Below are 24447 nucleotides of genomic sequence, written 5' to 3' on the forward strand. Positions count from 1 at the left end.
TTATTGCAAACTAAATTTCTATAAAATGAGACATCACTGATTGCTATTGTTAAATTTTCTATTGTGGTGTTTAGAACAGTTAATAAATGTAATGTATAATAGCATTACACATGGTGATTATAAAGTAAATATACATTTTTGTGATAATCATAATGTATTTCTTAAATTATCTTATACATCATTCCTATATCGTACCAGGACATATCTACAGTACATTTGAATGTGTCCCCCTCGCACATTTCGCCACATCGTCCCATCGTGGCCTGGAAAACACGGCGCAACATAGCTGGTGTGATGTCCTACAATTCTGCCGGTATCCGTTGGGTTAGCTTTTCAGTGTTGCGTTTCGTCACCTGATACCCCTTGGATTTGATAAACCCCCATGCCAAGAATTCTAGGGGGTCATACCTGGTGACCGTGAAGCCCACACTCATGGCGAGCCCCGACCAGTCCATCTGCCAGTGAGAGCTGATCGAGGTAGTCCCGAACAATCAGGGCGAAATGGGGTGCTGCTACCTCCTGTTGGAACACAATGGTATATATAAACCCATCACTTCTCAATTGTGACTCCAAGAATTGCTCCAGCATCTCAAGGTACACATCACCATGAAACATGAAAGGGTCCATAGACATTTAACCTAGAGAATCTCATCCACAAATTCACCTTGTGTGTGTCGCGTTGCCACTCCTGCATTAGGCTGCTCGTTAGTCAAGATCCTACAAGTGTGTCTGTTCACGTGACCACGCGTGTGGAATGTAGCTTCATCACTGAAGAGGACATGATGCATAATATTATAAATTTCTACAGCATCTAGAAGGTCACAACACATCGCTTCCCTGGCTGCATTGTACTCTGCTTCAAGATTATACACAACCTGTATGTGATACACACGTTTCTGCAATGTGTAGCGTAGAGTTTTCCACATAGTGCTTTGTGCAACCCCTAGATCCCTAGACAGTTTTCTGGTATATGCGGAAGGGCTGCTTGTAATGGCATTCTCTACACGTTGCACAGTGTGTGTTGTTATGGTTGGCCTCCCTGGACGTTGTTCATATGCAACACTACAGAAATTGTTCACTGGTGGGACCCGGCTTCCGATACCTGATCCTGGCCATACGTCAATCCTCGCAGACGAGCACACACAACAGTGGTTCTTTCTTCTGTTGTTAGCAGTGTTTAAAGTTACCTGCAACAAAAAATATATCCGTACATGATATATGTTTCATTAATAAATACATATTTGCAATAAAAGGTGTTGATCACAAAAATGTAGGCTATGGTTACTTTATAATCACCCTGTATTGGTACAGTTGTTGAAACGCTATTGGAAAAATTACTACTTTATATGGAAATTATGCAAAAAGCTACTGTACATGTTATTTACTATAATAAACTCAATATTTCTAAGCAAGATATTAATAGGACCAAATAATGTAACTTACAATTTATCCAGCAAAAACAACATGAGTCCAAAAATTAAAAAAATAGTTTTTAAATTTGTAATTTTAATTTTGTAACTGAAAATAACCCAAAGGTGGTACTTAGTAATGTGATAATTGTATGTGCCCTATAATTGATGGTTTATGATGTAAACAGTTCTTAATGCTCCTAAGTACCTATGTGTGTGATATAAATATCAGCATATATGGTTTTCCGTCATACTGTTGTGCACAGAGGCGCCAAGTAGGCTCCGAGGCTCCGAAATACATGGGTTCCGATTCAGTGTTCACTCACTGAAGTTATGCCGGAGTGGTTGTTTTGAACCCAGCTTTTTCGTCACACGAGAATGACGCCTTAGCAACCACGGTTACTAATGACACTGTGTATGTTCCCCAATCATCTTTGTGGCAGCTAAACTAATTTCGATGAAATTGTATATCTATAAAATTGATAGGCAAAGAATAATTCTTAAGGGTACCGTCTGGACGCTGGAAGGAATACACTGTAGATATTTACCTTTATGACTCTTATTTAAAAATTAATTGAGAATTTATATTTTGTTTGCACCAGAAAGGAATAAAAAGTACATATGACGTCAGTCTGGTGTATTTAAGTTGCCTTGTACCCGCATTTACACTTTTCTGACCCCACCAATATCAAGAAAATGCCTTTTTCAATCTACTTTTTTTTTTGGAGTGAAAGTAGTCATAATTAAATAAATTCGCCATTTGGGCATGAACTGGACCTTCTTGCATTGATTTCTGTATTTTAACAGGCGTGTCACCGCGGAAAATTCTTAATGGAAAATTAGAGGTAAACGTCTCATCCCACGGCGCTGAAAGAGTGGAGGGGGGTGGGATGGAGTCCGAGACCTTGCCAGCGTACTGGCGTATCAATTACGTCTCTTCTCACTAACACCGTTGAATATATATACTGTATAGAAGTCGCGAGTGGATAGGATTTACTCTACGTTTCTCAGGAGCGTAAAATGAGCAGCTTGGGAACTTCACCGCTGCAGTGCGCTGCCGTAAAATCCTGTATCGTCTTAGTTGTTGTGTACATGTTAGAATGCAGCACTGTCGCCCGCTGTCATTCCCCGCACCCCTCACCCATCATTCACTGCAGCTCGAGGTCGTTCAACGAGAGGGAGAAGGGGTGTTTGAAGAGTTCGGCACTTGTCCGCTAGGGACCACCTCAAGTCGATGCCCTAGAGATGGTGGCGATTGCGGCGGTGAATTAACCAACTACCTCAAAACCGTATTAGAAATTTTAACCTGGGCTGGCGACTTCTATACAGTATATATATTCAAAGCTAATACTTGCATGAATACCGCTGCTCAATGTAAATTCATTTTGTTTGTCAGAACCAGACTAACGGGTCATGATGTACACGAGGGTTTAATTTCAACTTAAATATTGGGTTTTACAATGTACTTTTTACAGGACTAGTATTTATAGAGGTAATATAGGCCAAGTGTCATTCTGATTGGGAAATGATGTTTTACAAGAAAATCAGTGTAAAATGTGCACGTGTGTGTGTGTGTGTGGTGAGTTTGAGAAAATTCAAAGGCAAAATGTTATTTCGTACGGAACATGTAAAATTGGTATCTGCATAAATAAGAAAGTGAAGATGTGGACGTTGTTGGAAATTATATTTATATAAATACAGTAAATGTAATTTACTTTATCGTTAATACAGTTATATATTTAAAAGCAATTTGGTTGTGTCAGTTAATCTCTACGCATTTTTTTTTTTCTATTTTGTTTAGTTGTGGATTCTTAGGTGTATTTCGAAGAAAGACTACTTGTAGCCGTTGCCATGACTTCCGGAAATGTTTAGTACTGTTTTTCGTTTTATGTTCCTTAGACCCCAAAACCATATTTATATAACGCATTATTATGGACACGATGCTGCCGTAATTTTGCACAAATCATTTCCAAACTGATTCATATAATCCCTACTTAATATTATAAATGTGAATGTAAGTTTGTTTGTTACGCTTTCACGCGAAAACTACTTAACCGATCATCATGAAACTTTGTACACATTTTCTTGGAGGAATTAGAAGTAACATAGGATACTTTTATTGAAAAAAAAAATTTAAAAAAAAAAAAAAAAAAACAATTTTTTTTTCCCGAAGGGCAAAAAAAATTATATTTGTATGTATGATCGTCTGACTGCGAGTTTGAGTAATTTGAATGACATTTAACGCCATCTGGTGTTTCAATAAGTAAATTAAATAATTGGCTAATTTAATAATATAATACCGGCGGTCAATTTTCTATTCAATTTTATTTTTCTGTCACCGCCAAGCAATACTTAAACTTTTTAAATCTTTGAGGTTAGGTGTCTATTTTCTTCGGTGATGGTTCTTTGGACATTGATACTGAAAGTTATATTTTACTTTCAAGAGAATTTTGTAATTTAGTGAAAATGATGTGGATCTAATTACTCAAGTTTTCCCGGACTTGCAGCAAAATTTGAATAGTGATCGGTGGTTGTACGCAAGAGTAATATTGGCGCCAAAAAATTTATATCGTTAATAAAATCTACACTTATATTTTAAAAGAGGTGCAAGGGGAAATGGAGTATTTGTCAATAGATACAATCATGGATACAGAACAAAGCACTTCATTTCCTTCGGAGTTTTTAAATTAACTTGAACTTTCGGGTGTACCCTCACATAAACATCAAATGAAACTAAATTTAGGCCTACAAGTTACGCTTATGCGAAATCTAGATGCTCCTCGACTATGTAATGGAAAGAAGCTTCGGATCACACAATTGGGGCAGAACATTAATTAATTAATTTTTTTATTCTACGTTAATACTTTGAACTTTTTAAAATGTTCATGTTTTCAGTTTTTTAAGCTAAATCGGATGTTAGAATTTTTAAATACTGATGATTCCAGTCACGCAATAAAAAAACAATTACCATTTTATTTTATTTGCAATGATCTTTGATACTTAAGGACATAACGCGAGCAAAGCCGCGGGTAAAAGCTAGTATAGTAATAAAAATGTTGGTCGAGTACGTTATTGGGCATAATCCCACGAAAGGGGTAAAAATGGGGAAGGTCTTTTGATAAACAGAAAAACCATTTCAACCCCCATAGTATTACACATCGAATCGTTTCAACGTATTACAACTTTAGGAGTAATACCAAAAACCTTTGTCTGAATACATTTTTGTCCAACCACAACTACAAGGGGTGGAAAAAACATGACTTGGAGAGCAAAAAAAAAATCATAACTTCCTTAGTAGGTACACCATCAAATCCATTCAAAATTTTTGTAAGTCTTATAATTGTTAGCAAAACTTTTTGTGTGAAACAATTTTTGATGACAAACGCTTGCCCAAGGGGTTAAAAATAACAAGAGTAGAAATATTAAAAAAAAAAAACTCAATTTCCTTACCATGTACACTATTAAATCCGTTCTTGTTTATGGTAAAACCTAAAAATAATCATGAAATATATAACAATTAATTGTAAATCTTCTTAAAATTATCTAAAACTTTAGTGCAAAAAAATATTCCATTATACTACAAGGGGTTGAAAAACACCTCATCAGGAATTTTAAAAAAAATTAACAATCTTCTTTACATGTACACTTTTTAATCCTTTCTTATTTTTTTAAACTTCTAGACATTCTCTTTTATGTAACCAACCATTACTGCAAAATGTGGAAATAACAATGGTTGAAAGACAAAAATAAAATAATCATAATTTTGTTAATATCAAATTCGTAATATTTAATTCCAAAAATCCTAGACATTATCCTAAATCTTTGGCTGAAACAATTGTTGGTTTGACGAACTATTTAACGTAAAAACAGGGGTTGAAAAAAATTCAAAACTTCCACATCAAATATGTTCAAATTTATTTTTAACCATCTTCATATTATCTTAAACCTTGATCCAAAGCAAATTTTTCTGTGACCACTTTTTAGTGCAAGAAATGAAAATTAATGTTTGAAGATCAAAAATATATAAATACCTTAGTAGCCATTATACAGGTATGAATTGTTATTGAGTGCTGAATGCATTGAGCTAAAATCGTTTAAAACTTTTTGTGGCATGGAATATAAGAAAATGTTTAATCGATCAATTTGGAGTATTGGAGAACGTATAGGTATAGGATGTTTTATACATTTTCTTAAAATTTTCCAGAAATTTAAAGAAATTTCCAGAACATTTCCAAGAGCAATAGTTACTTCTAAATCTACCTAAGCCTGTAGGCTGTGCCGATAGGGATGGATTTCTGTCACTCCATTTGTCATAGGTACTAACCGAACTGTGTGGTTCAGTGCTTACGAAAAAAGTTGAATGACATAAATTGCTTTTAAAGCTGCCTTGAAGACCTTTTTTTTTGCTGTAAGGCACATTTTAATTTTTTTTTACTTGAAGATTTATCGATATTGAATACATATTTTGCTTTAAAGATTTAGCATTCGGAAAACATTCGGTTAGATTGGTTTCAATTGACGATTTGGTTGTTTTGAAACGGTTTTTTTTTAACACATTTTATTTTATACCAAACATTCTAAAACTTAAATGTAAAAAATTCCATTATTTCATCCGAATATGTAAAAGCCGTTAGTAACAAATATTTTCTTGTTAAATTATTTATCTTCCGAATATCCCGACTACTGGCGTCAGTCTGGTAACTTACCTGTTGGCCATGTTGTATTTTTGACACCCTTGTGACTGAATAAAACTGCCCACGCCAATGGTGCAGAAATTTTGTTAATTTAGTAACCGGATTAAATTTTAAAAATCATAATTACAGATAGAAATTAAGGAAACTTTCAATAGTTAAACATTTTTAGTATTAAAAGTTTGTAAACTAAAATGCTCATCATTCACAGCACGGCTGCACTGGTGGCACGACAGAGGTTTCCAATTAGTTTTGCGAATAACCGAGAAACAATCACATTGAAATCAACAGTCTATGTATAGTAGTGTCCAGACATGTATTTCTAAGACAGTGATTCCGACAGAATTATGTATACGCACGCGTTCACAATTGTCTGTGTGACATATACACAATACCTTAGAGTGTTTACACGTTACTATTAACCACTGAAATAAGTAGTTCTGCAATATCGCAACACAGAATATGTTGTGTGTAATTGGCGCGCCAACTGTGGCAAACTGAACTGAAACTAAGGGCGATTAGGCGGCCCCAGTCGTCTCAAGGCCAGCAGTACAGGAGGGGGGAGGAGGGAGAGTACTAACATCAGGGGCAGGGAGAGGGTGAAGAGAAGAAGAGAAGAGGGTGGCGAGCAACAGTATACTTCCTACAGTCCCCACCCAGCTCCGAGCAAGAACGACATGCTATACACGCTGCGCCGTAGCGCGTTTTCGCTCGAGCCGATCGGCCCCCTTAATATTTGCCCTTAAAGAGAAATAATCTCACTCTAACTTATTATATACACATTGAATCGGCAGAAATTCTATTGAATATCATTTGGAATAGCAAATATTTTTGGACATCTTGTAATAATTTTGTCAATACAATTATGTTTGAATTACAAAAAATGAAAAAAAAAAAAAAAACACTTATTAACATATTGTCTGAATTAAATAATCTGTGAACAATCTAAATATATAGTAATTTAATGAAAATTAATAAAAACTTCTAAAGGAAAAGGAAAATATCAGATACATTGACATGAAAACATCTGTTTCATAAGAAAACTTATTCGGCATGAATTTTTGTCTGCTGTAGTTAATTCCATCACTTAATGAAACTAGATGTTTGTAATTTATGTATTGCGCTAGAGTTTTTGTGAAAGAAAAACAGGAAAAAAAATCTTTTAGTTTACAGAAGTATTCCATGCAACACATTTAAACGCCATCTTATAACGCCATGACCATGACCATGTATCTAACAATCATACATAAATATCAGTTTCTATCCGCGTCGACCTAACAAGCCAGCACAAGTCATGTGAAAATTATAAAGTGTATAGTGTTGCTGTAGGAGCTGCTTGAAAAACATTTTGTCACGACATTTAATTTTTACAAAAAAAATTATTTTCGACATTTAAGATTTTTTTACAGGATATTCTTATTTATCTTACATATGCGTTATTTATCCACTTACAGTTATAGCTAGCAGTAAATTCCGAACAAAACGTATACAAGACAATACATTTCACAGGTAGGCCTATGTAATACCACAGGTTTCTTACAACATGGCCGTAATTCATGTACCCAAACAACCCGAAAAGTCTCTTAGATCGGTAAATTAACAGTGATTTGGTTTAAACCTGTTACTAAAAGTCACCCCAATGTTGGTTGTGTAAAAAGTCGCGAAGAGTTTTCTGATATAACCTCTAGACCTGCTGAGGCGACACTCCGTGGATACTTACTATTCCTTGGCCAAATGTGTTTACTACCAAGGACTCGCTGTGTGTCTCAGCCATACGGCGTTAGTGCGATGTTTGATGCCTAATACTGAATCCTATGTCGATAACTGCCTTGACATGATGGGTTGTTTACCGATAACACCAGTGTGTAATCTTCCTGGCGCCTATCTGTCATACGTGTATATTATTCGTATATAATATGCTTCTTACATGCATGTCTTGTAAAGTTGGACTCACGATGATCCGTCGCGTCCGTCCGTCACCCGTCCGTCCGTCAATAAGCCGAGCGATTCAGAATCATCATAATTAAATTAATTTTTTGCTCGGATATTTATCAATTTATTTTCAGTTGTTAAAAATATTTCCAAGCGTATGTTAATATTTAATGGAAGCGGCTAAAAAAAATTAATTTACCTAAAAATCGTATAACACAGTAAAGATCGCCGGCAATAGATATTTTGCTAACATTTTGGAGGTTATTTCATCCGTCCATCTGTCGAAAGTTAAAGCTTGGTAAGGTTTTGACGGACGGACGAATGTAATTTTTCGGGCCATCTGAATGGCTGCAGGTCACGTGATTGACGGACGAACGAGTGATGGACGGATGAGACGGGTGATTGTGAGTCGAGCTTAAGAAGTACCAAAATGTGGTACATCCTAGAAGGAGGCAGCGGTTTGGTCATTGTGCGCTGAAAAATGCGGGCGAGCTTCGTGGTTGACCACTAACGATAGTCTCGGGAATGTTTCCAGTTCTCAGACATTGTTTCCCCGAGGTTGGCAACACGCAAGCCCCCAGAGGAAGGAGTGTGGCTGCGGGCCTCCAGCGACGGCGAGGACCGAGGTTGTGTTTGTCCAGGGAGAGCGGTTGTTTGCCGGAGGGGAGGACCTAAATGAATTACGGCGAGAGACGCGACACAGCTTCAGGCCTGACGTCACCAGCCGGAGCGGGGTTCTTTGTCCTTGTATCCCAGCTGTCCAGCGAGACTGCACGGAGTAAGGGTACATTTCAGTGCATGGTTATTGATTGCTCCGTTCGCCCATCTGCAGCTGACCTGAAGGCCAGTTGCATGGGTAGTGTGATGTGGGGCTCCGCTCACCGTGTTCCGGGAGTGGCGCGACCTTGGCTGATTCAAGTGCTCGCCTAAAGCTCTATAAAGACTATGTACCAATGGCCGCTATTTTTAGTCTGCTCCAAAAAGAACCAGGGCAGTCGTAAAGGGGCGGTAAAATAACCTCGTCACCGTAAAGTAACTAACCAGACTCCACGTGTTTATATTCAGTTTATAGAGGTATACAGCGTCCAATAGTTCAGTTTGTTAAGCATTATTGGCTAAAGCATGACAGTAAATATAACACACCGTCCAGGTTTTTTTTAATTTTTGTCAGTCGAATTATTTCAAATTTCTTTATCGAAGAATATATGTAATTTTTTTTCCCCCTTATTACTCTAGGTGGCGTATGAAATGTGCACTAAGGAACAAATATCAATAGATGTTGACTAAACATCGGTTTCCTTACAGTTGTCTTGTATGTTTCCAGGTCACGGGCTGTCTTGTACTTTCACGATACAAATAGCATTCGGGACTACTGGCTCGAAAAATATCATTTAGTAGTTTCGATTTTGAAAATATTATAAAATTATCTTGTATGTGTATAGGTTGGTGTGCATATATACACTCACCCGCGCGTGCGCGCGTAATAACCCAGAACCCGAAGTTGTGAGAAATGCTATAAGCAGTTTGCTAGAAAAGATAATATACAAACAGACTTGAGACTTGAAGACAGGCAAAGGCCGTGCTGGGCGGCAGAAAGTAGATGTTTCGCTGCAACAGCGATGCATCGATATGTTTAAGAGTACACCGGGGATTGGTATAACAGCAGTAACAACAGCATCCGGCTCGGAAATGAAATGTTCGTCTTCATCGACTGGACATCTTCGCAGCTAACTTGATATTTCAGTTTCATTTGTCCATGATGTAAAAAGACCCGAGACGAGTAAATGTTGAAAGAATCCATCTCGTATGAAGTTTCGCTGCGATAAGTGTCGTGTTTGTTTACTCGTGTTGACAATATGAGAAGTCATGCGAAAAACTATAAAGGTGAAGTCCGTAATGCATACTGTGGAACTACCAGTGGACATTTTGACTCCTCAGTTTAGGTTGAAGACTCGTATGTGTACAATCACACAAACTATGTTCAACAACCGATTGCGATGGCGCCTGGACATGGAACTAAATCTAAGAATGTGTTCGGTGAATTTGACCTAGGTAAATCCGCTTTTCGTGGAATGTTAAAAGATTACTATTATTTAAATACCCTTAGTGAGTAAAAAGACGGTTAGTACTTTTCTTGACGATATCAAGCAGAACATAATCAATCAGCTTACTGATGAATTATCAACGCACGGATCTTAAATATAACTTGTAGTTGGACTGCGTATATGGTAAACCATGTCCGCTAGAGGGCCAAGTAAAAAGTGCTCTTTGAAGAGTATTAATACTGCTTTTTACCTATCGCCTGACGTAGAAGAGTCTGTTAAACACAGCATCAAGAAACTCTGTCGAGAAGAAGTCTATCTTCAGTAAACCGATTAGAAATCAGTTCAAGACAATTCAATATTAAATGTGTATTAGATTGCCAACTTTTGGAAGTGTTCCCGTAGTAGAGCTGAATTCACATAGTAAATTTTATTTGTGAAAATGTGTAGTGTTGTTTTTTGAATCTATTCTTAATTTGTGACACATTAAATTGAGGTTATTTTAACTAAATAAATTATAAATAAAGGTTTTTAACCCTAAGCAGTTTTTTTCTAGCTTCAGCCAAGGATCGAACCAAAGACAGTTATCTTTCGAATCAATCAGTATTTTATTGGGTGATTTTTAAATGATTTTTAGATGCTTTCCCGAATTTCCAGGGTAATAATTACAGATTTTCAATATGGCGATCAAGGTGGCAGAAAATATGGCAGATGCCACGACTGTCTGGTAATAAATACTACTGCGCTCTAGTGGGTGAAAACTGAACCAAGATAGTGGCAACGAACTGCAGCAAACGATACAAAATGGTAGATCCAGGATGGGCGTAATGACGTCATAACTGGTTGACGTAATATCTGCCGCAACAAAAGTGGTGGGGTGGGCTGGGGGTTCATTCTGCTGGTAGTCCCCATGGAGGAACCGACGACTCTAAGTACCATGATGAAAGTACGTTTTTATTTCAATTTTATACAAAAAAATTATAAGTGTTAAATTTTTTCCGATTTTTGAATAATTTTATATTTTATTTATGGTGGACGTGACATCACAATCCAAGATAGCGGACATGACACAATAACTTAAGATGATGGAGTATTTTAGAAAACAAAATTACGGTATCAAATATGGCAGAATTAAAAATGGCGGCCGAGGTCAAGGTTAAGGCCAAAAGTCAAAGGACATGATCCAGGCTCACTCAGTTACTTTAATTTAACTTTTTTTTAAAGAGTCTTAAGCCGCTTTCAGATCATTTCAAGATACCGAAATGTTTTAGGATTATATTGGGTAATTTTCCCTCGAAAAGTAAATTCTTACTTTCAAATAAAGGATTTTAAGGTTTTTTGAATAATTTTTGATGAATTTGGCTGAATATTTGACACCAAGATGGCCACCGCTAAATCAGATGGAGGTTGGTCATTGACCACAACCTCGATCCTGAACCATGACTGGATGCCAGAGACCCTTTTATATACTTCTTCCTCCGGCCATCCTAATTTCTGTTTTTGAATTATTGCCAAGTGTTGATGACGTGGGTTCATAGCACATCAAAGGCCAAAGCTCTGTACTCTTACTTTCCCGTTCTTTATTATCTGAGACGTAAAGTTAATTCAAATATATATAAATACTAATTTTTAATACATTATGAAAACACATTCAATTACTTGGCTACATAATTATATTGTTCTGATTGATTATGATACTACCTTATTTTACGACGTTTAAGAAAATAACAGTTTACTTATTCGCAGATAATAAAATAAGATGTTCTGTGTGGTTTCTCAAAAAACTTTTCGGTATCCTTAGGGCAGAACTATGGCCAGGTGAAGAGCCATAATATTATAAAAATATGAATCTCGGTTTTTTCCGCAAAGAAACATGAAAAATGAAACTGCTTCTAAACAAGCTGAAGCTGCTACGGAAATAATGTGGCTACAATATCCAAATAAGAAAGAAAAATGAACTGATACAAAATTACGTTAATTTTAAAGAAAATACGGAAAATGAGTGGTATAAAAATTTTCTGGGTGAATTAGGTAAATGCCTATGTTCATTCCAAGAATAGATTACTACCCACAGCAATCAATTTTTTTTAAATGTCGATACCATATCTCAATTTCTTATTTCTCTTTTTAATGTGTCCGGGGATATATTTAAACACCATAAAATCAATTTTACCTCATTTTCACTCCAATAACAAGAGATATAATGAAGATGATAACAGAATTTTTAAAACTTTCACAGTTATCAGTTGGGTGGATTTATCGGTACGAATAGCCTTAATAAAATCAATCCTACCTAGTTTTACCTTATTAAAAAATCTAAGCAAAATGCAAAAAAAAAATCGTTTTGATAATTTTAATGTAGTTAACAATTACAAATTTTCATATTGTTTGTATACGTAAGTGAATGGAAGACAATATTCGTTATAATTAAACCAAACTCATATTTTCAATGCCTTATTTTTACACATAAATTAAAATTTATAAAAAAAAAATAATAGTTTAAATTTTTAATGTAAAAAATGTGTGTGAATTTGCACATGACCCAGAGATATTATTAGCGTACTCAAATATGAATGAATTTTAAAGTTTATGCACTGAATCATTTCAGTAGTATTTTATATTCGGACAAAACATATTTTTTGAAGATTTGCAAACTGTGGGTGGTTTGTATTCCCCCTAAAGCTGTTTATGATGTGTTTCATAACAAAATTACGAATTAAACTCTAGTTGTATAGATGAAATTATGTAAATCTCATAACTATTTCTGATGAATTTAACTCCAATATTGATTTTTGTACGCCTTATACAAGGATATATTTAGAATTTTAGAGATCGAGGAGATAATACTATGCTGCCATGCATGTCAAAAAACGCGGTGTCTTTAGGTGCATGTTGAATATTTGTAACGACGAGGTTGATTGAAGCAAGCATTTTAATTAACGAAACATGGGCCTATAAATAATTCAATATTAATTCTTTGAATTTAATAATTTATTTCAAGTACGGTACTAATTACTTGCCTGGCAGTAATTAAAACATAGATATTAAAGATATATCCATGTTGAATTTAATGTTTAATTTTACAAACCAAGGTAAAATACCTCTTAGGTGGGAACTTGGGGACGTATCCACGAGCTGCATTTCGTAGGCTTCTCCCATCCCGTCCATTTAGTACGTGAACACTCCATCTTTAACAACCTCGCTCATCACTGGCTCACTGACTGACTCTGTAACGCTGTATGAATTATGTTTACATGCGCTTACAATGTAACTTTTTCATTGCTCTTTGCTACCTGTTCCTTCTAGTATTTGTGTCGAGTCCATGCGAATATAATATGCTTGCGGGCACAGCGTCATATTTTGACTAGCCCGATAATTTCGGCATTTTTTATTGATAAAGTAGCGATCCGTGGCTTAGTTTGCCACGTTTTAGCCGCGTATATTTGTTTATAATTAAAGTTGTTGGCCTTCACTTGCAAATATGAATCTGCCAACCACTGAGTTGTGTCCATTTTCCAGCGCTAATGACAGTATTAAATTGATAGCGATTAGATGTTGCGGTACAGTAGACGCAACATAACTCCGAGCCTGGGTGACGGTTAGAAAATGGATGTGTGTATGTGAGTCACGACATTGGGGAAGGCAGACGTGGCGCGGCATCGAGCGATAATGCGTAACTTGATAACAGGGGCTACACGCTACTGCACAGAGTGAAAACGTAGTCCTTCGGTGAAATCCGACGAATACGTTCGTTAACAAATCCGTGGTACTTACTAAACGTTTTCGTTTACAGTTTGGATCTGAGGTTTTATGTGCATGTAGTGTATCACTTTTGTTCAGAGCCAGTGTTATATATGTAGTGCAGTACTTCAGTAAAGTACAACTTTATACATAAAATTCCTCCAGTGTTGTCAAAAGTTAAGAGTAAAAAACTGCACTCGCAGGCGCGGGAAATCGTCTATAACGTTCTGCAGTTTATGGAAAATGAAGCGCGATTGCAGGAACCCTCCATTTCACCAGAGAAAGCACAGCTTAGAACAGCTAAGGCGACGGGTGTGTCTCGCACGACTGTACAAACAATTAAAAGGGAGGCTAAGAGGAATGAAGCTGGTGAAGGAACATCTTCCGAGACGCCCAACAAGAAGCGAAAAAAAACATGTAAACACGATCTGGACACCTTTGATGAAGCTGTGGTACGACGTACAGTGTACAATTTTTACTTACTTGAAAAACGTGTGCCGACTGTCGAAACTGTACGACTTAAACTAAAGAATGACATAAATTACCAAGGTAGCAATACAACCTTAAGGACGACTTTGAAGAAGCTAGGATTCAGGTGGCAGAAAACCAAATCGCAGTGCTTACTTTTAATAGAAAAATCAGATATTCGGCAAAAACGTATAGAATATCTCAAGAGTATGCGTCAATATAGAAACGATGAACGCACAATTATATACATGGATGAATCGTACATATTGTCGTCTCATGTAAAAAATAAAATGTGGTGTGACATGTCCTCAAATGGTTTACTAGTGCCTGTCGCGAAGGGTCAAAGATTAATAATGATTGACGCAGGTGGCGAAAAAGGTTTTATCCCAAATGCTCTTGCAATGTGGAAGTCGCACCAGGCAACAGGGGATTATCACAAAAACATGAATAAAGATAATTATGAAAAATGGCTCACCGAACAATTAATACCAAATCTTCCACCAAACAGTGTTGTTGTGATAGATAATGCTCCCTATCACAATGTAAAAATAAATAAAACGCCTACCTCCAGCTCGACAAAATTGGAAATGCAGCAGTGGTTAAGTAAGGAGAATATTTCCTTTACTAGCGACATGCTCAAACCAAACTTGTATAACCTCATAAAGAAGCACAAACCTTCGCAAGTGCAGTACTCGGCAGACAGACTATTGGTAAATAGTGGCCACACATTACTTCGTCTGCCCCCTTATCATCCGGATTTGAATCCGATAGAAAGCATATGGGCTAAAGTTAAAGGATAAGTCGCTTCAAGAAATGTTACTTGCAATTTGGCAAATGTAAAAAAACTTTGCGAGGAGATATTTAACCGAATGGGTCCAGAAGAATGGATACCGATTTGCAATCACGTCAAGACACTCGAGAACGAATACTGGGATAAGGATGTGCGTTTTGACATTGAAATTGATAAAGTGATTGTTCAGTTAGGTAATGCAAACAGTGACAGCAGTGACGTTTACACATCAGACTCTTCGGATGGAACAGTCAGTGGCGTTGAAGAACTGAGATAGTGCTTGGAACGTCAGTGGTAAGTGGTCAATGTTTTCTGCTTTTCTATACCTGCTGTGCAAGGTCGCCGTATCTGCTTATACCCCCTCCTCATCCACCCGACCCCCACACGTGTTGCAGTCCCTACTCCTCATGTGTGACGTAGCTCAAGCTCGGAGTTATATTGCGCCGAGTGTACATTCTAATTGTAGCATGCTAATGTTATCGCGAACTCTATTCAATTGAGGACCTTCATACGAATCGCTCTGCCAATTTGGTTGCTATCCTGGTGTATATTGAATTGAATCCACAGCAAGGAAGATTAGTCAATGACCAGATACAATTAACACCCAATATAGTTTTTCAAGAGGTTCTTCATTAAAAATTTTTTTGTCAAATGTCTGTTAAACATTTTATATCTCAGAAATAATTTTCATTTGCAAAATATTAAAAAAATATTGAGTTTTTGATAAATTTTTTCACGTATATTAAATTAGAGTGTTTATTATATTCGATATTTTTCAACGGGTGCCTTAGGCATCTTACAAGTAACTACTAAACCAAAACCATAGTGACAATGGTTCCTTGACTGTAATATTCGCAGGACAATACCGGAGGGCGCAGCGAAGAGGTCGGCGTGTAAACTAACCAGTCCACGGCACAGCCGTCCTAGAGGTGAGGCGCGGGGCCAGAGCTATCAGTGATGGCCTGATGGGTGCTGCCCCCTGCACTGCTAGTGAGGTACCCGGCCTCCACCTGGCGTGCAGGTGGGCGGCACAGACAGGCGCACTGCAAGGGTCGAGAGCTGGTCTCGGGATGCGAGAGACTGCAGGCTGCGCGAGGCGTGGCGAACGTGGCTCGGCTCTGAACGCTCGGCGAGTCAGAAATACCCGCGTATCTCGGAACTACCGTCTGCAAGTCCCCGCACGACTGCCAACTGCCGCCAGGAGACATCGCACAGGAAGGCTAGCCACTTGGCGAGAGAAACCCTGCTGATAGACCACCGTAAAGCACCCTTTATTCGGACCGCCGTGTAGCAGTTGATGTAACAGCTATTCCGAGGCCACTATTTTCAATGGTGGCCAGCATGCAATATTAGGTACACTAGTTATACGGCAAACCACAATTTGCAATGATGACAACCATGTAGCAGTGGTTTCAGTAGTTTATAATAGTGTCTGCGATTTTAGGTTCAAGGTTGTGGTTTTAAAATTGGGGTCCACCATCTTTGATTGTGACGTCATGGCAAACATTTTCTTCTCAAAAGTCTTAAAAGACGGCCAGTGAATTCTCCAAATTACCAAACAAATCCCCTATTTCGTGTTGAAAATTCCCATTTTTTTTAAATATTTCCCATATTGTTTCTCAAAAAAATTCGGAGGGACTAATTTCTCCAAAGAGGCTTAAGTTACCCAAAAAAATATCATTTAATAAATGCAATTTTAGCCTCTGAGTTTGTCCTTTTTATAAATTAAATATTTCACTACACGTGTAATTTGACACCTCCAGTCCATTTTTACCTAAAATCAGAAAAAATTACAAAAATACAACAGTAAAAATAATAAGTATTAATTTTATTTAAAAAAATAATCTAAAACGTCATAGCTTTCAAAGGCTCAATGTTGGATTCCCGATGGATGCACTTATATTTAAATAATTCAATATAACCGTATTCTACCAGATTTGCCACGCAACTGACCTACCACTATTTCCGAGGAATATATATATATTACGCCAGTCATCTTGGATCCGCCATCTTGTATTGTCTGCTAGATTGTGCTAGGATATGCTTGCTTCATTTTTTACCGGCCAGCGTTCAGTAATGTCTATCACTAGATAGTAAACTGCTATTGTTGTGCCTGCCATCTTGTCGGCCATATTTGCCGCCATTTTGTAAATCGATAATTATCAACTTAATTTTTTTTAGGAACGCCAAATATATTATTAAAAATTTGATATAGCTATAAAAATATTGATTAGATCGATTACTGTTCCTGGTTCAATCCTTAAAAAATACAAAAAATAATAATTTTAGCTTAACAACACATATTAATTTAATATAAACTCAATTTAACATTTTACAACGACAGTCTGGATAAATATTCAAGAAATAATACTACACATTTTTACAAATAATATTTATTACAAAATTTTATTTCACTACCAAATCCCTTCAATAGTTAACGACTTAAGATACAGCTACTTCGGTTACGGGTCGAATTGACTTTTTCTCAGCTCCTGTCGATTTACCGTATACAGCAACCAACCAGGTCATTTCCCCGCATAGTCTTGCTCTTCCCGACAGAGTTTCTCGATACTTTGTTTTACAGACTGGTTTACTTCTTCGGAATTATAAATACCAGTATTCATCGTCTTGAAAGCGCACTTCTTCACTTGTTCCTCAGACGGATACGGATTACCTTACACACAGTCCAACCACGAGTTGTATTTTAAACCACCTTGCGTTTTTACTTTATCTGTTAAATGATTATGTTCTCCTTCATATTGTCAAGAAAAGTACTCATGGCTTTGGACTCACTAAAGGTATTTAAATAATTTTTTTTAATTTTAACATTCCAGGCAAGGTAAAATCCATTATAATTTACCTATAATGCACCGCACATAGTGTTATGGCTAGTTTCATGTCCAGGGATTATCGCACTCGGTTTATGAACATCTGTTTGTGTTCTTTTACACGTGCGAGTCTTCATCCTAAACTGAGGAGTCAAAATGTCCAAAGGTAGTACACGGACTTCACCTTTACAGTTTTTCATGTGTCTTCTCAGACTGTCAATACAAGTAAGCCAAAAATGGCACTTATAGGAACGAAACTTCATACGAGAAGGATTCTTTGTACATGTACTCCTCTCGTGTCTTTGTGCATCATGGCAAAATGCATACGATGTGTCACAGTACGTAGGGGTAGGGAGCAGATTCTGGACCAACAAAGTATATGCAAACTAGTTAATTAATCACTGTCAACCGTACCCCTCCTTCCCCTTCCCCCTCTTCCCCCTCCTCCTGCCAGTCATCAATAATTTGTTCTATTGTTCTATTGTTCTCTCTCACCTCTACTTGTTGTAACAAAAGAAGCTGAAAGTATGGACCATTACCGCCCCTCCCTGCTCGCAAGAGAGAAGCACACCTATCCTTCACTCCCAAGACAGAGTATGCTCGAAGCCCTTGCTTTCAAAATTAATAATTATTTTTAATATAAACATTGGTAACATAATTAACTAATACATTGATTCGATATACAGATTACACTTACCAACATACCCAATCATCCAGCGACAATATTCCTAGATACCACTCATATGTCAAAATAAGTGTTAAATATATATGAAATGACATTCCCCAACAAATAAGTAACAACGATGTTATTACAAAAAAACATACATTTATAGCGATCAAAACGACACAAACCAGTTATAATATCAAAAAATTATCTACACACAAAGAGAACATTAAAAAACAATCATTACCATTTATAAATTAGGCTGGAAAATAGACAGTAAATATTATGTACCTAGTAAAAATTATTTTTATGTAAGCAAGGACTATGTATGGTTCATCCTACAAACACTTGTAAATATATATTAAATGTAAGACACACCCCAGAACTCGAACCAAGAGTCTCAAGACTAAAACCCTGACACTCATACAAGCTTACCCACACGAAAGAAAATTAAGCTATTTAATTTTTGAGAAAACCCTGATATACCATCTCTGACGATGCACTCAGCAATGCGAACCGAAAAGCCAATCAATTCATTCAAACCAACTACTTGTAGGAATAAAATATGTACTCTGCGGCACGACAGTTATCATACCCCTCTTGCATTAAAATATTTATCATAATTACTTTAATAGCACTCAAATTAAGCTCTAATAAACAAGAAAATAATAACTTGTGTTAAATAAAACTTGTATTTCTTTTAAAAGTACATCTTAATTTATTTTCCATGTGAATCTGTAAGAATCAATACACAAAAAAAAATGTATTAGTTGAAAAACATCGATTTTTGTAAAACTACATAACAATTTTCCTTAAAATAGTTAAATTTAAGGCAATGATATGTACCCTGCAGATCACTAATACTTTTATTAACTTGAACAGAAGTAACTACCGAATTTTTTCTGAAGAGAATTTCACCCCAGCCAGCAAAGCGTACTGACACACTTGTGAAATAGAGAGCTTGGTATACAAAAGAACACGAGTTAAGATATCATTAGTGCATTCATGACTTCGAAAAATTCCCTACAACTACAAATATTTCAGGTACATGTCTAAAGCCTGAATATAAAACAAACCAGTGCGAAAGCAAACTAATCCTGTATGTCCCTAGACCAAAAAGCTCTACGCTTTATCTCGCAGGCAACAACTTATCACAATGAATCGATCGCTAACGAATACATACCATTTTAAACTCTAATTAGAAAAATGATTTCTACCGCAAAAAAAAAATACACGCCATTTTTGCTTCAAGTCTATAGACATAAAAAAATACTTAGTTTGTAAATAATGTTTTATTTACATCAATAAAAATGTATGCAACACTATGCTATATTTAAAATCTATTTTTAATATTTGATTTTGAGTAATTGTAATAATATAAATATTTCGAAAAAAAAACATTTTCTATTCGACAAAAAAGCAATACACTAACGTTATTACCATCTTCGAGAGACCAGGAGATTATTCACATGCATAGGCCTAAAAGCATAGTGACAATTTGATATTTTTAAAACATACGTTTAAAGCAACCTTTCGCCCCCAGGAAATAACTCATTAGATAGAAATTTTGAATAACTTCAACACACAGATGTTATATTATAACACCCAAATTTTATATTAAAAAAAAATGTACCTAAATCCTAATGAAGTAATTTACATTTGACGAAAATATGAACATCAACAGTAAGTTAAAACACTAGTTTAAAAATAAAACATGTATGATAAAATAACTGTCTATATAATTTAAAAATATTTAAAACTAACATTATAAAAAATTTGATCATAAATGTCTTCCCAGTAATCATTTTAATCGGCTTTACGAGAAGAATATGACTATGCTGTTTGCAAACATAAATCATAAAACCAATACGGTGTCCATGCAAATAAACATAATTGCTCCACAAAATAAAATAAACCTAATGGAATATTGAAGGCTGACTTGAAGCGCACGATACACGGTCTACGTTATGAGAGGTGAAAAAACAACACTTGAAAGAGGGGTGAAAACAATAAGCATAAGGAACAAATAGTATTAACAATGCAAGAATGGTAATATATAAACTGAAATAAGGCATGTGGGTATTCCCCGAACTCGGAAACTCGATACGAATAAGTTAAATATACTTGAATTGCGAAATTTCAAGACGATGCATACATAGACATACAGGCGTGAGTGATGACATTACTAACTGTAATACATGCAAACGTCAAGTGAGGACCCTAAGGGCGAGATGACCAAACTTTACTACACATACGCTATACTTTATTCCCCTCCCCGTTCTTAATGCAAACCACTTATGAATTTAATTAAAAGTTATTATTCTTGGAAACCAGTTATACATCGATAACCGCAATGCCTATAACCGAGAAAACCATTACGTTTTTATCGACATAATATTTTATGAAAAATAATACAATTTCCAACACAGAGCCTACCCGCCTAAAATAAGAAAAGAAACATAAATAAATAAAAAAATATCTAAGTGAAAATCTACAAAAACCCACCTCTGCATACAAAATTATAAATCCTCTCTTCGCGAAAAGCTACTTTCACCATATACTAACCAAACTAAATAATTATTTTCAAGATATGTTAATCAAATTTAAGATGTTATACTCGATATGCATACAATGTAAAACCATCCTCGATTTGAGTGATTAACAGAACTGAAATTAATCAACACATTCCCTCCTTTCTGAATTTCAAGTTAGAATATATGTTTTTGTGACGATGAAACACCTTTAATCGAAGTCTAAATTTAAAATATCTAACACTAATTAAATGTCTGAAACACTTAGCGAAAAGAGCTGATCCGCATTCTATACGAAATACATGTAAACCAAGGACTTAATCGTCTGTCCCCACTTATGTACTCGTGGTCACTGTAATAGTATTGTATAAAAACCGAAATCATTTACATTCATACATAAGTTTAAAAAAAAACTATTTTTTTCATTCATTTATTTAAATATAATATTTTAGTATAAATTTTAGTTTGACCATTTAGATTCAAACAGATCATATTCAACACACTTTGTGCATGCTGAAGGACTAAGCGATCCTGAAATATTTATTTATGCTAACAACATGATCGATAGTTCCTGATACATAATATATTCAGTCCTTCCTGAAGGCTAGACTATATAAATGACATAAAAAAGGAGGAACACTGGAACACACAAATTCATTGAGATCAGTAGGATACATTGACAGAAGAATTGGTGAGATACGATAGGATACGATTAACAGGATTTAATTGGCAGGATAAGGTAGAATATTATTAGCAATATAAGGCAAGATACTATATGCGGAATACAATTGGTAGGATACGATATGCTAAGATAAGTAGAATACAATAGAATATCATTGGTGGAATACAACAGAAAACAATTGGTAAAATGCAATAGGATACGATTGGCAGGAAATGATAGTGTTGGTAGGATGCGATATGATATAATTATTAGAATGTAATAGGATGTGATACGTAAGAAACGATATGATGCGATTCGTAGGATATGATTGAAAGGATACAAAAGGACACAATTGGTAGGTTCGGATAAACTAGGATACTATCGATAGGGTACGATTGGTAAGATATGGTAGGATAGGAGTGGCACGATACAGTAGGATATCATTGGCTGGACACGACAAGATACGATAGGCTACGATTGGCAGGATAAGATTAGTAGAATATGATATGATAAGATTAGTAGAATATTGTCGCAAAGGCCCACGGTCTCCGACAGGAACTACACGAAAGTAACTCAAAATAAAAAAAATAATAGAATAACATCTTAAGTTTTCAAAATAAACATTAGGGGGGGGGGCTGGGGGGTGGTAGCAGTAGAGCTGGTACAGGGATTGTCTAACCTCCTTAGGACAGGGGGTGTAGGGTGTTGACTGAAAGAAAAAAAAGTATTATTTATCCCACATCGTTTCAGGTTTTATTTCTGGTAAACTGTGACCAACACAAAAGTAAATAAATAACTAATTAAATAAATAAATAAAGTCAATCATGTCAAAATATCTCTGGTAACAAACAAAAAAAATATTAAATACTCTTTTGAAATAAATAAAATAGAACGAGTATTATTTTTTTAAAATAACATGATTATTCTTAACACACACCTCGACCCATCCTTAAGCTAAAATTAACGAAAAGAAATTTTACATTACTGGATACCACAAACTGCCTGCAATCCTGGAAAGAATCAAAACGTTAAGTCATCCTAACACAATTTTAAAATACGCCCCCAGATGTTACAAGAGGTGAAAGAAAATTACGAGTTCGCCATTACTTACAACACCATCGAACGGCAGCACGCAGCTACCCGCCAAGCCGGGGCTCCGACAGACCTCCAACACCTCTCCGAGAAGAACCACACCGGGCGCACCCAGGGTGGCCCCCTTTATTAAATTCACTTCACTTCGTCATCACGTCGAGAACACTCCACGCGAAAACAAAAATCCCGGCCGCGATTTCACAAACACAACCGCCATTCCGCTAACCGACGCTATCCCCCCCTCCACCGGTCATGCCAGACTCGCACTTCTGCCACCTGGTGGCGACACAAACACCAGCGCGTCACGCGCACGGACAGCAACGCAGCGAAACCAACCAGGGCTGCCAACACTCCCGGAGATTCCAGGACAGGATGACGCAACCGCCCGCGCAGCTGGCCAGGCTCTCGGGCGGCGAAACACGCCACCGTCCCAGAAAAACAGAGAGCGTTAGCAATCTACCGCGCCAGGAAAACAAAAGTCAATGCCCGAGTGTCGCAAACAAGTGTCAGGAACTCACGCGGGCTCACAAAGCACTACATGCGCAAAGCCAAGTTCAAAAAAACCCTACACGTAAAATTTTACCGCGTGACATCACTCCGGACGACGAGGGCTTGTGCCCCACAAGCCAAGAACCACAACTTTAAATTTACAAACAAAGGATTGAAAGAAAATTTTACAATGTTAACTATTAAGATTACAAAAGAAACCTGAGAGGCACGAGCCAATTCCTAAAAGTCATAGCAAGACCGGCCAGAGGAGAATCGATAACATAACAAACAGAGCTAAACTTAAAGACGGGTTCGAGGTATCCAAAGATTGATCCGATTGCTTACATCATAAAATTACAATTTCATATCTCCAATTATGAGCATACATAGTTGTATTGAGCTAAATAAAGTAATCTTGAGGTTTTCACTTAAACTGTGTACAAGCACATTTAAGCCTAACTTGACTGGCCTACAGCCGAGAGAGGCGAAGCATGGTGACAGAACAGCTCGAAGGGGCAGCGGGAGCCATGATCCCGGTGGACGATCTGCAGCTCGTCCCCAAGTCCAGGGCTCCACCATTTGGAGTAGCACCCCTCAGCTCCAGCCATCTCTGCTGTATGTTGCCAGCAGTGCCATCCGTTAATACTGTGAAACTTTCATACCCAGCATCAGATTCATCAACAAAATAAACAATAACAACAAAAATAATCTTAGGTGATTCAAAAACACAAACTTACATAGGGGTAGCAACATACTTCAACAATAGAAAATGACATACTCATAAATTTAACCTTTCATTAGTGTCATTTAACAACAGTGTCTAACATAGGCAAATCTCAAACAAGGTAGGTATGGGAATCCAAAAACGCCTAACCATTGATGAACCCAGGTGCCTGTTTACCCCGCAGATTCAATAATTAGGATACAAAACTTATAACCTACAAATAAAGGTTAACCCGAGCAAAACAAGAAATTTGCAACAAAATATCCTTCCCCTTTTAAGAGGACCGAGGGCAAAAGAGGATATGCTTCTAGGTAGGAACCAGAAGGTAGTTCAAAAGTTTCAAAAGTTAGTTAAAGTCCAAAATCTTCACAGAATCGTAATGGCA

At 36.6% G+C, this 24447-nt stretch overlaps 1 long non-coding RNA gene across 1 annotated transcript in view; it reads right to left on the bottom strand.

The window, feature by feature from the left end:
• The window catches only part of LOC134530219 (uncharacterized), a 77285-nt gene that overhangs the window by 21348 nt on the left and 31490 nt on the right, over positions 1 to 24447 (bottom strand). The window contains exons 2-3 of the long non-coding RNA XR_010074792.1: positions 665 to 1187; positions 409 to 519 (exon numbers count right to left, since the gene is read on the bottom strand). This is a non-coding gene — a long non-coding RNA (uncharacterized LOC134530219). The remainder of the gene's footprint in view (positions 1 to 408; positions 520 to 664; positions 1188 to 24447) is intronic.

Source organism: Bacillus rossius, chromosome 1 (genome assembly GCF_032445375.1).
Source record: "Bacillus rossius redtenbacheri isolate Brsri chromosome 1, Brsri_v3, whole genome shotgun sequence".
NCBI classification, from domain to species: domain Eukaryota; kingdom Metazoa; phylum Arthropoda; class Insecta; order Phasmatodea; family Bacillidae; genus Bacillus; species Bacillus rossius.